Raw genomic sequence first — 14,806 nt, 5'->3', positions numbered from 1 at the left:
CTATGACATCTGGAAGCATCTCTTTCAGCAGCTTAGTCGGTATAGGGTCTAACATGCACGTTGTCGATTTAGATGATTTGATGAGTTTGCAAAATTCTTCCTCTCCTATAGCAATGAATGAATCTAATTTTCCCTCAGGGAGACTACAATGCACTTCCTGATGCGATACTGTATTAGACGGTTGCATAGTTATAATTTTGTCCCTGATATTATCGATCTTATAAGTGAAGAAGTTCATAAAGTCATTACTGCTGTGTTGCTTGGAAACTTCTGGGCTTGAAGCTTTCTTTTTCGTTAGTTTAGCCACTGTTTCAAATAAATACCTAGGATTATGTTTATTTTCTTCTAATAGGGTTGAAAAATAAGCAGATCTAGCAGCTTTTAAAGCCTCTCTGTAAGCAATCGAGCTCTCCTTCCATGAAATCCGAAACACCTCTAGTTTTGTTTTCTTCCAGTTGCGCTCCATTTTTGTGGCTGCTCTCTTAAGGGCCTGAGTGTGGTCGTTGTGCCACGGCGTTGGACTATGTTCTTTAATCTTCTTTAAGCGCAGCGGAGCAACTGTGTCTAAAGTGCTGGAAAAGAGAGAGTTAAAAGTTTCTGTTGCAATATCAAGTTCTTCTAAGCTATCCGGGATGCTGAGATGATGAAACTGATTAGGAAGATTATTGATAACGCAATCTTTAGTGGCAGAAGTGATCGGTCTAACATATTTATAACACGGAGTCGGCTTTGCAGCCTTGGCTAAATGTAATTTACACGAGACTAGATAGTGATCTGAGATGTCATCACTCTGTTGCAGTATTTCAATGGCATCAACATCTATTCCATGTGATAGTATTAGATCTAGAGTATGATTACGACAATGAGTCGGTCCTGACACGTGTTGTCTAACTCCAATTGAGTTTATAATGTCTTTAAATGCCAATCCCAATGCATCTTTTTCATTATCTATGTGTATATTAAAGTCACCAACAATTAGTACTTTATCTGCAGCCAATACTAATTCTGATAGAAAGTCCGCAAATTCTTTGATAAAGTCTGTATGGTGCCCTGGTGGCCTGTATACAGTAGCCAGCAGAATTTTCAAACGAGATTTATCGTTTACACTATATAGTTTTACATTAAGCACCAACACTTCAAAAGAATTATATTTACAACTAGATTTCTTAGAGGTTTTGAAAATATTACTATAAATTACAGCAACACCTCCTCCTTTGCGTTTCAGACGAGGTTCATGTTTATAACCGTAATCTTGTGGGGTTGACTCATTTAAAGCAATGTAATCGTTTGGTTTTAGCCAGGTTTCTGTTAAACACAGCACATCTAGGTTATAATCTGTAATCATATCATTAACTATTAGCGCTTTTGAAGTAAGAGATTGAATATTCAGCAACCCAAGCTTTATCATTTGCTCATTTGTATTATATCTGTTTTTTATTTGTTGAAGATCAATTAGATTTTTAACCTTGGATGGGTTTGAACGTATTTTGGATTTCCAAGTTCGGGGAACAGACACAGTCTCTATATGATGATATCTAGGTGAAAGAGGCTCTATGTGATCGGATTTATCTGAACTTGGTGACGTGAGGCCGCTAGCAGACGGTCGGTTAAGCCAGTCCGTCTGCTTCCTGACCTGAGGCCCAGATTGTCATGTTTTATCTCTAAGACTATGAGCCAAATTACTAGAGAGAAGAGCAGCACCATCCCAGGAGGGATGAATACCATCTCTTTTCAACAGGTCAGGTTTGCCCCAAAAACTTTTCCAATTGTCTATGAATTCTATATTATTTCGTGGACACCACCCAGACAGCCAGCCATTGAGTGAACACAACCTACTAACTATCTCATCACTCCGGCGAACAGGAAGGGGGCCAGAGCAAATTACAGTGCTTGACATCGTACTTGCAAGTTCACACACCTCTTTAATATTCATTTTGGTGATCTCCGACTGGCGGAGTCGAACATCATTAGTGCCGACGTGAATAATAATCTTAGAGAATTTACGTTTAGCATTAGCCAGCACTTTCAAATTTGCTTTGATGTCAGGCGCTCTGGCTCCCGGCAAACATGTGACTATGGTGGCTGGTGTCTCTATTTTCACGTTCCGTGTAATAGAATCGCCAATAACTAGGGCACAATCAGAATAATTCTCAGTGGGTGTTTCACTGAGCGGGGAAAATCGATTTGTTATCGGAACGGAAAAGTGGTTTTTTGATCCGCGACTAGAGCGATCCCTCACTGTCACCCATCTGCCCTGCTGCACGGCTCTACTTCAGCCGGAACCGACTCATGTAAAGAATTAACTAGGCTAGGCGCATCCAAAATAGTATCTAAAGCTCTAGCACTCTTCTTACTATTCTCGATTAAAGTTTGGATGCGTGTCTCTAGTTCTGAAATCTTCTCCGTCAGCCTGACTGTCTCCTTGCATTTATCACATATAAATCCTATATTGCCGACAGAGAAGGCTATGGTAAACATGTGACATGAAGTGCAGGTGACAATAACAGTAGAAGACATTACTCACCGTGTTTGTTGACTGATTCTTACTCACCTGGGCTTTTATGAACTCAAAGGCGCGGGCGCGCGAGAGAAAAATAAATAACTGAGCGCACGAGTGGTGCGTTAAAAGGCTAGCGAGTTAGCGTGTTGTGCTGACAATAACGGAAGCTAGCAATGTCAGGTTAATCTGAGATGTTGAGTAAGCTGTATTTAGTAGTATAAACAACTAGAATTTATAATAAATGATGGTTCAAAACAGAAAGAAATACAAAGCTAATACGAGGCTTAGACGCAGCAAACAAACTCACAGCAGCAGCAGTCACAGCGAGGCAGACAGTAATGCACTTGTAATGAAAGACATCAACTGTCTCAAAACAGAAACTTTCTCACTGGATTGTGAACGCTGTCGCGCTGGATTACGCGTACCAGGGGAAGGTTGATATGAGCTCATTCGATGAGGACTGTTGCCTCTTTGTGGGCCTGGTCTAGAGGTATGTCTTCCAGGATTTATGTTTTGCTGCTGGCTGGTCTTCTCAGAACACCTTCGCCAGATGTTACAAGCTGGATGTACCATGTGGTATGTCAAGTGCTTATGGTGAGTTCAATTCCTTACTCATGTATTGTGAACTTTTCTAGTTGTTCGCGACAATTGGCCAGCTGTTCCAAGCTTTCAACAAAAGTGGAGAAGGGTGGAGTTCCCGCAGCGTAGCTACACAATGTCTCGTTCCCACCTCTCAGGGAACTGAGGTTATGATAGTAACCAGAGATGTTCCCCTGTATTCTCTGTCCGTTCTAGTTTGTGCTAATGTGGTTTTCTCCTGAGTAATTCTATTTGGATTAAAGACTATTTTGTTGAGACTCGTTCGTCTATGTGCGATTTTTACAACAAACCATTGTCACACTTGTTAATTTGCCCATGCACTCTGTTAAACTTGATTCGGACCTGGTGTTCGGTCTAGTTGCTGTGGCTGCGTGCAACGCTTTTCCTATTAAAGGAGTGGATTTCCTTTTAGGAAATTATTTGGCTGGTGGAAAAATTCTGGTAAACCCTTAGGTTACCTCAGGTGCCTTTTGTCTGATGAATTGCAGAAGAAATATCTGACAGCGTTTCCTGTGTGTGCTGTTACACGTGCTATGGCTAAAGCTAAGGAGTGTGATGGTTTAGTGGATAGCATTATGATAAATCTTGACAGAGAGTCGGAGTTATCCCCTGACAGTAGCCCTGCCGCTATCGCACGTCCTCCACGTATTGCTTTTGATTCCACGGGGTCATATGAAGACGGTGTGCACAGTTCTCTTCACACTCAATCTGGGACAATCCGGGGCTCAGGTCAGGAAGCCAAGTCAAGTCAAGTCAAGTCAAGTCATCTTCATTTATATAGCGCTTTTAACAATGTAGATTGTTTCAAAGCTGCTTTACAGTGATAAACGTATAATTTAAGGTAACAGATTGTTTTGGCTTTATAGCGGTTCTTGAATAATGTTATTTTCCAGCTAAAGTTAGTTGTGATTGATTCACTTCCGTCGAAAGGATAATTTGTTATTAAATTAGGGGTCGCTAAGATGGCACTGTTCTCTCTAAACAGACTTTAAACGCGAACCTGTGATGAACGCTGATGGCGCTCACGTGCGCATCAATAATTAATTCTATAGTTATGTGCGTTTGAATATATGTGCGCATGTTTGTAATTCTCTACAAACCAAGCCTAAACAAACTACTTGTCCTGCCTATAAATTTGATACAGAATTTTATTTTATCACTACGGGGTAGATACGCAAATTTTCCACAATGCTTTATCTGTAGAATAATAAAGGGATCCTCCATAGGGAGAGGCTAGTTGGCACTTCAGCACTGCGTTGTCATCGGGTCCAGGTGAAGGTCCTTCGTCAGATCTGGATTCGGCCTAGATCTGGCAGACTGCGGGAAAACCTCGGGATAAACAAAGACACTAAAATTAGCGTAGATGCCATTCTTCTAATGATGTAACGAGTACATCAGGATTTAAGGGAAGTGTTCCCAGTTCCGGCTGATCTAATCTATGCAGCCAACGCTATCTCACGACCAATTCGTACGAATTTGTACGAGTGATTAAATGGTGGCTAATTGGTACGAATTTGTACGACCTCACTCGTACGAATTTGTACGATTTGTCTAAACCCACGTGACGGTTGGGTTTAGGGGCGGGGTCAGGGGTAGGTCATTCGTATGAATTCATACGATTTTGGCAAATCGTAAAATATGTACGATTTAGCAAAAAACGTACAAATTCGTACGAGTGAGGTCGTATGAATTGGTACGAATTAGCCACCTCGTAAAATTCGTACGAATTGCCGTGAGATCGGGTTGATGCAGCCTAACATTGAGTTATAGAAGTCTATAATGCATTATGTGAATGCTAGGTCAAAGAGATGTGTCTTTAATCTAGCTTTGAACTGACAGAGTGTGTCTGCTTCCCGGACAATGGTAGGAAGACTGTTCCAAAGTTTTGGTCCTAAATAGGAAAAGTATCTACCGCCAGGGCTCGATTTTGATATTCTAGTTATTATTAACTGGCCGGAATTTTGAGATCGCAATAGACGTGAAGGACTATAATGTGTTAAGAGCTCGCTCAAACACTGCGGAGCTAAACCATTTAGTGCTTTGTAAGTAATCAGCAATATTTTAAAATGTATACGATGTTTAATAGGCAGCCAATGCAGTGTTGACAGAACCGGGCTAATATGGTCATACTTCCTGGTTCTGGTAGGAACTCGAGCTGCTGCGTTTTGAACAAGCTGTAGTTTGTTTGTTAAGCGTTCAGGGCAACCGCCCAGTAGAGCATTACAATAATCTAGCCTTGAGGTCATGAACGCATGAACTAAATGTTCCGCATTTGTTAATGAGAGCATATGGCGTAATTTAGATATATTTTTAAGATGGAAAAATGCGGTTTTAAAGATACTAGACACGTGTCTTTCAAAAGAAAGATTGGTCTCAAAGAGCACACAGACTGGCTTAACTGACCGTCTACTAGCTGTCTAACGTCACCCAGGTCAGATAAATCCCATCACATAGAGACTCTTTCACCTAGATATCATCACATAGAGACTGTGTCTGTTCCCCGAATTTGGAAATCCAAAAAACGTCCAAACCCATCTAAGGTTAAAAATGTAATTGATGTTCAACAAATAAAAAACAGATATAATACAGATGAGCAAATGATAAAGCTTGGGTTGCTGAATATTCGATCGCTTACTTCAAAAGCGCTAATAGTTAATGATATGATTTCAGATTATAACTATTAGCGCTTTTTAATTAAGTGATCGAATATTCAGCAACCCAAGATTTATAAAAAAAGCGCTAATAGTTAATGATATGATTTCAGATTATAACCTAGATGTGCTGTGTTTGACAAAAACCTGGCTAAAACCAAACTATTACATTGCTTTAAATGAGTCCACCCCACAAGATTATGCTTATAAACATGAACCTCGTCTGAAACGCAAAGGAGGAGGTGTTGCTGTAATTTATAGTCATATTTTCAAAACCACTAAGAAATCTAGTTTTAAATATACTTCTTTTGAAGTGTTGGTGCTTAATGTAAAAATATATAGTGCAAACCAGAATTCTGCTGGCTACTGTATACAGGCCACCAGGATACCATAAAGATTTTATCAAAGAATTTGCGGACTTTCTATCATAATTAGTATCGGCTGCAGATAAAGTACTAATTGTTGGTGATTTTAATATGCACATAGATAATGAAAAAGATGCATTGGGATTGGCATTTAAAGACATTGTAAACTCAATTGGAGTTAGACAACACGTCAGACCTACTAATTGTCGTAATCATACTCTAGAACTAATACTATCACATGGAATAGATGTTCAATTCAATTCAAGTTTATTTGTATAGCGCTTTTCACAATACATATTGTTTCAAAGCAGCTTTACAGAAAATGCATTTCAAAAATATACACACAAAATACAGTTAGTTAATCATAAAATTTAGGGCATAACATATCGTCGGCGTTGGGTCGTCTCTTCACAGGTGTCGAGTCGTCTCATCACAGGCGTTGGGGCATCTGAAGTCTCCATGAGAGGCTGGATACATAACTGGAGCTGACGAACTCTATTTGAGTTATCTCAGGACAGGCGTCCCGAGATAACAACAAAAAAAGGCAAATGGGAAATAATTAGCGTAGCTGCTGTTCATAATATGAATGCATTTGATCTGATTTAACTGTAGTATAAAAGGTATGAGATGCATCATGTGAATGCTTGGCTAAAGAGATGCGTCTTTAATCTAGTTTTAAACTGGGAGAGCGAGTCTGAACCTCGGACAATATCAGGAAGGCTATTCCAGAGTTTAGGAGCTAGATGTGAAAACGCCCTCCCTCCTTTAGTGGACTTAGTTATCCTAGGTACGACCAGAAGCCTCGAATTTAGCGATCTTAAAGAGCGCAATGGATTATATGGCGATAGAAGATCTCTTAAATACACAGGAGCTAAACCATTTAGGGCTTTATAAGTCAGTAACAATACTTTGTAATTGATACGGAACTTAATAGGTAACCAGTGTAGAGATGATAAAATTGGTGTTATATGATCATATTTTCTTGACCTAGTAAGAACTCTAGCAGCTGCATTTTGGACTAACTGTAGCTTGTTTACGGAGGATGCAGGACAACCAGCTAATAAAGCATTACAGGAATCTAGTCTCGAGGTCATGAATGCATGAACTAACTTTTCTGCATCAGAAACTGATAGCATATTACGTAGCTTAGCAATGTTTCTAAGGTGGAAAAAGGCTGTTCTTGTGACATTTGAAATATGATTTTCAAAAGACAAGTTGCGGTCTAGTATAACACCCAGGTCTTTTACTGTAGAGGATAAAGTAACAGGACGTCCATCTAGATTAAGGTTGTATTGTAAGAGGTTTTGTGGGCAGTTTTTTGGACCAATCAGTAATACCTCCGTTTTATCTGAATTTAATAGAAGAAAATTACACGTCATCCAATATTTTATATCTTTAACACACTCTGTCATTTTAGATAATTTAGTGTTATCATCTGGTCTTGATGAAATATATAATTGAGTGTCATCAGCATAACAGTGGAAACTTATTCCATGTTTTCTTATAATATTACCAAGTGGCAGCATATAAATTGAGAATAGCAGGGGGCCTAATACAGATCCCTGCGGCACTCCATAATTTACTGACGTTATCTTTGATTTTTCCCCATTTAAATGGACAAAATGGTAACGGTCTGATAGGTACGATCTAAACCAGCTTAATGCCTGTCCCTGAACACCAGTGTAATTTTGAAGTCGATCTAAGAGTATTTTATGATCTATAGTGTCGAACGCAGCACTAAGATCGAGTAAAACTAGTATTGAGATACAGCCTTGGTCAGAAGCTAAAAGTAAATCATTTGTAATTTTAACCAGCGCAGTTTCTGTGCTATGATGTGGCCTGAATCCAGACTGAAACTTTTCATAGATATCGTTTTCTTGCAAGAAAGAGCACAGTTGAGCGGACACAACTTTTTCTAGTATTTTAGACATAAATGGAAGATTTGAAATGGGTCTGTAATTTGCTAGGTTATTTGGATCTAATTGTGGTTTCTTAATAAGAGGTTTTATAACTGCCAGCTTGAATGTTTTTGGAACATGTCCTAAAGATAGAGACGAGTTAATAATATTGAGAAGAGGCTCTTCCACTACAGGTAACACTTCTTTCAGTAGTTTAGTGGGTATTGGATCTAATAAACATGTTGTTGGTTTAGATGCAGTGATAAGTTAATTTAGCTCTTCCTGTCCTATAGTTGTAAAGCGCTGTAGTTGTTCTTGAGGGGCGATAATTGAGGCTGAATCATAAGACGCTGTCAAAGATTGTACATTTACAATTGTGTTTCTGATGCTTTCTATTTTCTCAGTGAAGAAATTCATGAAATCATTACTATTGAAATGTAACGGAATATTTTGTTCAGGTGATGTCTGTTTATTTGTTAATCTAGCCACAGTGTTAAATAAAAACCTTGGATTGTTTTGGTTATTTTCTATTAGTTTGCGGAGATGCTCAGCCCTGGCTGCTTTTAGAGCCTTTTTATAACGTGACATACTGTCTTTCCACGCAATTCTAAAGACCTCTAAATTAGTTTGTTTCCATTTGCGCTCTAAGTTACGAGTTTCTCTCTTGATAACATGCGTAGCACTGTTGTACTATGGTGCTTTAGTTTTCTCTCTAACCTTTTTTAATCTAATTGGTGCAACAATTTCTAATGTACTAGAGAAAATGGTGCTCATACTGCTAGTCATTTCCTCTAGCTCATCTGTTTGTTTGGGTTCACTGAGAAGCTGAGATAGATCAGGTAAGCTATTCAAGAATCTATCTATAGTAGTTGGAAGGATTGTTCTGCCTGGTCGATAACGCGGCGCAACATGACACATTTCAGCCGTACGTAGTATGCAAGTTACCATGTAATGATCAGTGACATCATCACTTTGCGGTATAATATCTATATCGGTTGGATCGGTTCCATATGATATAATTAAATCTAGAGTATGATTAAGACGATGAGTGGGACCACTAACGTTTTGCTTGACCCCAAAGGAGTTTAATAAATCTGTAAACGCAGCCCCTAACGCATCATTTGTGTTATCAACGTGTATGTTGAAATCTCCAACAATTATTGCCTTATCGACATTGACTAATAGATCTGAGAGAAAATCTGCAAACTCTTTTAGGAAATCAGCGTAAGGCCCTGGTGGTCTATATACAGTAGCCAAGGCTAGAGATAATAGGGATTTCTTTCTTACATTTAGGAGCGTAACATTTAGCACAAGTACTTCAAACGAATTAAACCTGTGGCCTGTTTTCTGAGTAACATTAAGAATATCTCTATAGATTGTTGCAACACCGCCGCCACGACCAATCAGACGGGGCTCATGCTTATAACCGTATCCTGGTGGAGTGGACTCATTAAGACCGAAATAATCATTTGGTTTAAGCCAGGTTTCAGTAAGACAAAGTACATCGAAGCTGTTATCAGTGACCATTTCATTTACAATAACCGCCTTAGGTGTAAGCGATCTAATGTTTAGAAGACCTAGCTTTAGAAATTGTTTTTGTTCACTAATATTGAGATTTTCTGGTTTAATCACAATTAGATTTTTCTTAGATCCTACAGTAGATTTTTTGTTTGGCCTCACTAAACGAGGAATAGACACAGTTTCTATAAAGTGTTCTACACTGGTACTTATATCACTTAATTTGGGACAGCAAAGAATGTGATTTGGACTTTGACTTACTAGTTATATGGTGTGTAACGTCTTGGAGATGTTGTCCGACAGAACAGCCGCTCCGATTCTGCTGGGGTGCAGGCCATCAGCACGGTAGAGCCTAGGTCGCTCCCAAAACAGATTCCAATTATTTACAAAGAGCATTCTCTGTTCATTACACCATGACATTAACCATTCATTTAGTGCAAACAATCTACTGAACCTTTCTTGTCCTTGTCGGTACGTGGGAAGCGGTCCAGACACGACGATCTTTGCTTCAGGCGATGTTCTGCGTACCGTCTCGATCAGGCTCCTGTAGTCCCTCTTCAGAACCTCCGTCTGCCGCAGCCTGATGTCGTTCACCCCCGCGTGCAGCACGACAGCTCCGACGCGCTCGTCACCGTTCAGGATCTCGGGGACCTGCGCAGCGACATCGAGAACACGAGCACCAGGAAAGCAGTGAGTGCGCACCGTACCTTTACCTGAGGTAGCGCGGACATGCCGGACCATGGAACTGCCGATGATCACAGCGTCGTCGCGTTCCGTCTCGCGAAGAGGGGAGAAGCGGTTCCGGGTGGAGATCTCGAAGACCGGGAGGGGCGGAGAGGTCCTTGCTCTGGTCCTGGCTCGCGTCTTCCGCTGTGGAATCATCCAGGGCCCATGGTGCTGTGTCGGTGTCGGGGTAAACGAAACCAGGGGAGCTCGGGTCCTGTGCAGAGAAATACACGGAGTAGAGGAGGCCGGAGTCGAAAAGTTACTAACCAGTGACTTGTGAGCATCGGCGCGTGATGCTTCAAGCGCTGATCGTCGGTCTCGCAGCTCGGCCTGCCTCCCCAGCAGATCACGGATCTGCTTCTCCACAGACTCCAGCTCCAACCGCACCGAATGCAGCTCAAACGTGTCCTCACCTGCACTCAGAGGTAGACACACATCCGATGTATTCGCCATTATGACAGATGAACAATAAATTAGCAGTGATGCTACCAATATCACTACCATATCAACCCCATAGGATATAACCAGCGATATCAAAGCAATCCGATTGTTTTTTATAGAGAGTAGTATCGGAGATATGTTCACACGCTGAAAAAATAGAAAATGCTCGTTTATAAATGAGTGTAACGAAGAAAAAAAAAATCAAGGATTTTTGAATCAATTCGACGGAGCTCCAAACACAAACAAAGCGATTCGAACACAAACACAAACTCCAAACACAAACAAGCGATTCGAAACACAACACAAACAAAGCGATTCGAACACAAACACAAACTCCAAACACAAACAAAGCGATTCGAACACAAACACAAACTCCAAACACAAACAAGCGATTCGAAACACAACACAAACTCCAAACACAAACAAAGCGATTCGAACACAAACACAAACTCCAAACACAACAAGCAATTCGAAACACAACACAAACTCCAAACACAAACAAGCGATTCGAACACAAACACAAACTCCAAACACAAACAAAGCGATTCGAAGCACAAACACAAACTCCAACACAAACAAAGCGATTTCAGTGATTCGAGTGTAAATAAGACGGTCGTTAGGCGAGACCACGCGTGCAATGCTAGCGGGCTAACGTTAGAGATAGTAACGGAAGTTCGGAAAGTTGGATATAACTAGCGATATCAAAGCAATCCGATTGTTTCTTATAGAGAGTAGTATCGGAGATATGTTCACACGCTGGAAAAATAGAAAATGCTCGTTTGTAAATGAGTGTAAAGAAGAAAATCAATGATTTATGAATCAATTCGACGGAGCTCTCAAACACAAACAAAGCGCTCACTCGCGACGCATGCCACGATGCCATTACTTCATATATGAATGAAGTAACTGTTAAAAGAGAAAAATCGGGAAACGACAGGTTGTGAGAGAGGTGGAATGATTTGAACGATTTCCATGCGGTGTAATATGTTTGCAGGGTTCTGGGAGAAACGGCTTGGAGGATGGATTCGATGGACGTGTCCAGGAGGGATTTTAGCGGATGGTTTATGGGAAGATCAGCTGAGAATAAGGAGGTTACTGGGGTTGGAGTGGGGTCTGCTTTTGGCGCCAGCATCCTGAATTTCTGAAAAGAGAAACGGGAGAGAGAGTCAGCGATTTGATTTTGAGCCCCTGGGACGTGATTTGCAGATATAAAGAACTGGTCGCATGCGGAGATCCATATGAGGCGTCTGAGGAGTGGCATAAGCGCAGGTGAGCGAGAACGACCTTTGTTGATACAGTATATGGTTGCTTCGTTGTCGCAATGGATTTGGATGCTTTTGGTTGACCATTCTTTCCCCCATAGGGAAGCTGCGACGACGATTGGGTAGAGCTCGAAAAGGGCAGAGAAGGCTGAAGACTGGGGGGTGTCTAGGAGCTGAGGGGGCCAGGGAGACGCGAACCAGCGTCCTTGGTAATATCCGCCGAAGCTGATCGAGGGTGTTGCGTCTGTGAACAGTTTGATATCGAGGGGGAAAGAGATGAAGTCGTCATAAAAAAAAGTTAAGCCGTTCCACTGATTGAGGAAATTAATCCATAATTTTAGCTCGTTTTTTGACTCGTCAGAAAGGATGATCCGATCTTCCAGCGCATGAACGGATGAAGTGAGGGCTAGGAGATGCGCGATAAATGGTCGGCCCTGTGGAATAATGCGCATCGCATAATTTAGGTGGCCCAGCAGCAAGAGAAGTTCGCGTTTTGAACAATCTGTGCTGTCTGTAAAATTGGATGCGATTAAGATGATGCGATCAATTTTTTCCTTAGGCAGTGAGGCCTGGAATTTTACTGAGTCCAGATTGATGCCTAGAAACTCGATGGATATAGTTGGACCCGATGTTTTCTCCTGGGCTAACGGAATCCCTAGCTCTGCGAAAACTTTTTCCACTATGAGGAGGTGAGCCTCGGGGATTGAGTCGTGAGGTGAAATTATTAGGAAATCGTTGAGCAGATGGAGAAGATGAGGAATTTGATAATTATTGGAAAAGATCCAACATATGGCTTCAGAGAGAGTGTCAAAGATTTTTGGGCTGCTTTTGCAGCCGAAAGTTAAGCGCATGGCGAAATAGTACTTTTTCTGCCAGTTTACACCGAATAAGTGCCATGAATCGGGGTGGATAGGCATAACTTTAAAAGCAGAGGAGATATCTACTTTTGCAAGCCATGCACCTCGTCCAGCTATTTTAATCATGGTTATGGCTTGTTCAATGATAGTTGATGATAGTTGAGAGAATACTCTTCGAGAGGGATGAGACTATTGATGCTCGGATATGGAGAATTATGGGGGGCTGAAAGGTCGATTATCAACCGTTTTTTTCCAGAGAATTTCCTGGTAGCCACGCCTATGGGGCTGATGCGGAATTTGTCAAACGGGGGGGCCTCGAATGGACCCATCATGAAACCGGATTCAATTTCTTTTTTAATTAGCTTATTTACTACTTCAGGCTCGGCTAAGGCGGACTGAAGGTTAGCGCAGATAACATTTTGTGTGGGATGGCTTTCTGCACCGGGTTTAAAGCCTTGAATGAGACCTGTCAGTAGATAATTTGTGAAGTTGGCATCTGGGTGGTGTGATAATTCTTCGGCCAGGCGGAAAACATTCACAGGAGTCGAGAGATAGTTTTTAGCGTTTTTATTGACAGATTTTTTGACTGGGCATATCACGCAGGCGTGTGCGCCACCACAGTAATCGCAGACGTGGAGAAAACGACAGCGTTGTCTTGGGCATCTCCCTTCGTTGAAGTTCCTACAGACTTGTCTATCGGGTGCCGAGTATGGTGCTCTGATTGAAAAATCTTCTCTTGCGTGACGCGGAACGTAACTTGTGGATTTGGCATTCTGCTCTGGGCAGGGAGGGATCGATGGATTGATTTGGGGGCATGCCGTGGTGTAACACTTTTGTTTAAATAAGGGGGGCCGGATAGCTTGCCCAAATGGTTGTAGTCAGGTGTAAGCAAAGACGCACGTCAGAAGACTGATATTCCACAGTGGATTTATTATCAGCGTCGTCGTCGATCCCACGCACACATGGGCAGTTCACAAAACACTAACAACAACTGCGTTACTTAACAGAAATAAAAGCAGGATAATAACACCAGGATAAACGGGCTTGCACACATACATGCGATGCTCGCAGATTGTGGATCTGCAGATTGCGCAGGAGATATCTCTGCACCCGAGGAAGACTCGGTTATGGAGATCAGTGTCCAACGCTCCCCATTTTGCAGAAAACAGCTTGTGGTACGTATAAAAATGACTACCCCCGTAAGACAACGCGAGCTCCGCTATGATGGAAAGATAATCGTTCAGCTCGCGCCGTCTATGGGGGAAGGATGAGCATATGATTTCTGTATAGCGGCTGAAGGCAATACAGAATTCGGCCAGTGACAGTGAACGTGATGTAACCTGTGTGTTATTTTTTAGAGTGACTGAAATGTCGCCGCAGTCTACTTGGCGATTGGACTCAGCTGGGGGAAACAAGGACAGGAGAGAACCCAAATCAACATCTGCACCTGTGAGGATTTGGGCTCTAATGTTGTTCATCACTGGAGGAGGTTCTGTGGCTACTGCATTCGGAGGGGCTGGTTGAGGAGTGGCTGAGAAGAGAGAGAAAGGAGAACGCACTTGGAGAGGGTTAAAGGTCGGCCCCCGGGTTAGGTGGAGGAGGAATAGGAAGAGCATAGTGTGGAAGGGGAAGGGGAAGGAAATGCGCCGGCGATTGACCGGCTAACGGAGGCATCCTCACGTTAGGGTAAGCACCTGACGCTTGGGAAGGAGGAAAACTGAAAGAAGTAGAAGGGAAGAAAAACGATTGGGGATTGTGTAAGAAAGTGGAACTGCCTGGATCTAGAGTGTGAGGTACCGCGATGGAAGGGGCTGAGGAGGGGAGTTGACCTGGTTGACCTAGCGGAAGGTCTGCGACGACGTGGCGCGGGGCCCGGCGCTGCAAGTGAGGAAGGAGATACTGCGGGACGAGCGATCGGGTCCGGCGAGCCTTGCTCGTTCGAGCCGATGGGATTGGAGCTGAAACAGAAAGGTGAGAAGATTGTAAGG

The 14,806-nt window shown here is 42.1% G+C and overlaps 1 protein-coding gene and 1 long non-coding RNA gene across 2 annotated transcripts in view; both read left to right on the top strand.

Annotated features, from left to right (window-relative positions):
- Window positions 1-14,806, top strand: part of LOC307003440 — a 223,595-nt gene that overhangs the window by 53,415 nt on the left and 155,374 nt on the right. The window lies entirely within an intron of this gene.
- Window positions 14,730-14,806, top strand: part of LOC307003439 (uncharacterized protein) — a 51,324-nt gene continuing 51,247 nt past the window's right edge. Inside the window, exon 1 of the mRNA XM_079621827.1 lies at window positions 14,730-14,789. The gene's annotated coding sequence lies outside the window, so the exon portion shown is untranslated. The remainder of the gene's footprint in view (window positions 14,790-14,806) is intronic.

The sequence above is a fragment of the Phoxinus phoxinus genome (genome assembly GCF_949152265.1).
Source record: "Phoxinus phoxinus genome assembly, chromosome: 8".
NCBI lineage: Eukaryota > Metazoa > Chordata > Actinopteri > Cypriniformes > Leuciscidae > Phoxinus > Phoxinus phoxinus.
The sequence above is the reverse complement of the archived record's forward strand: the minus strand, read 5'-3'. Positions and strand labels throughout refer to the sequence as shown.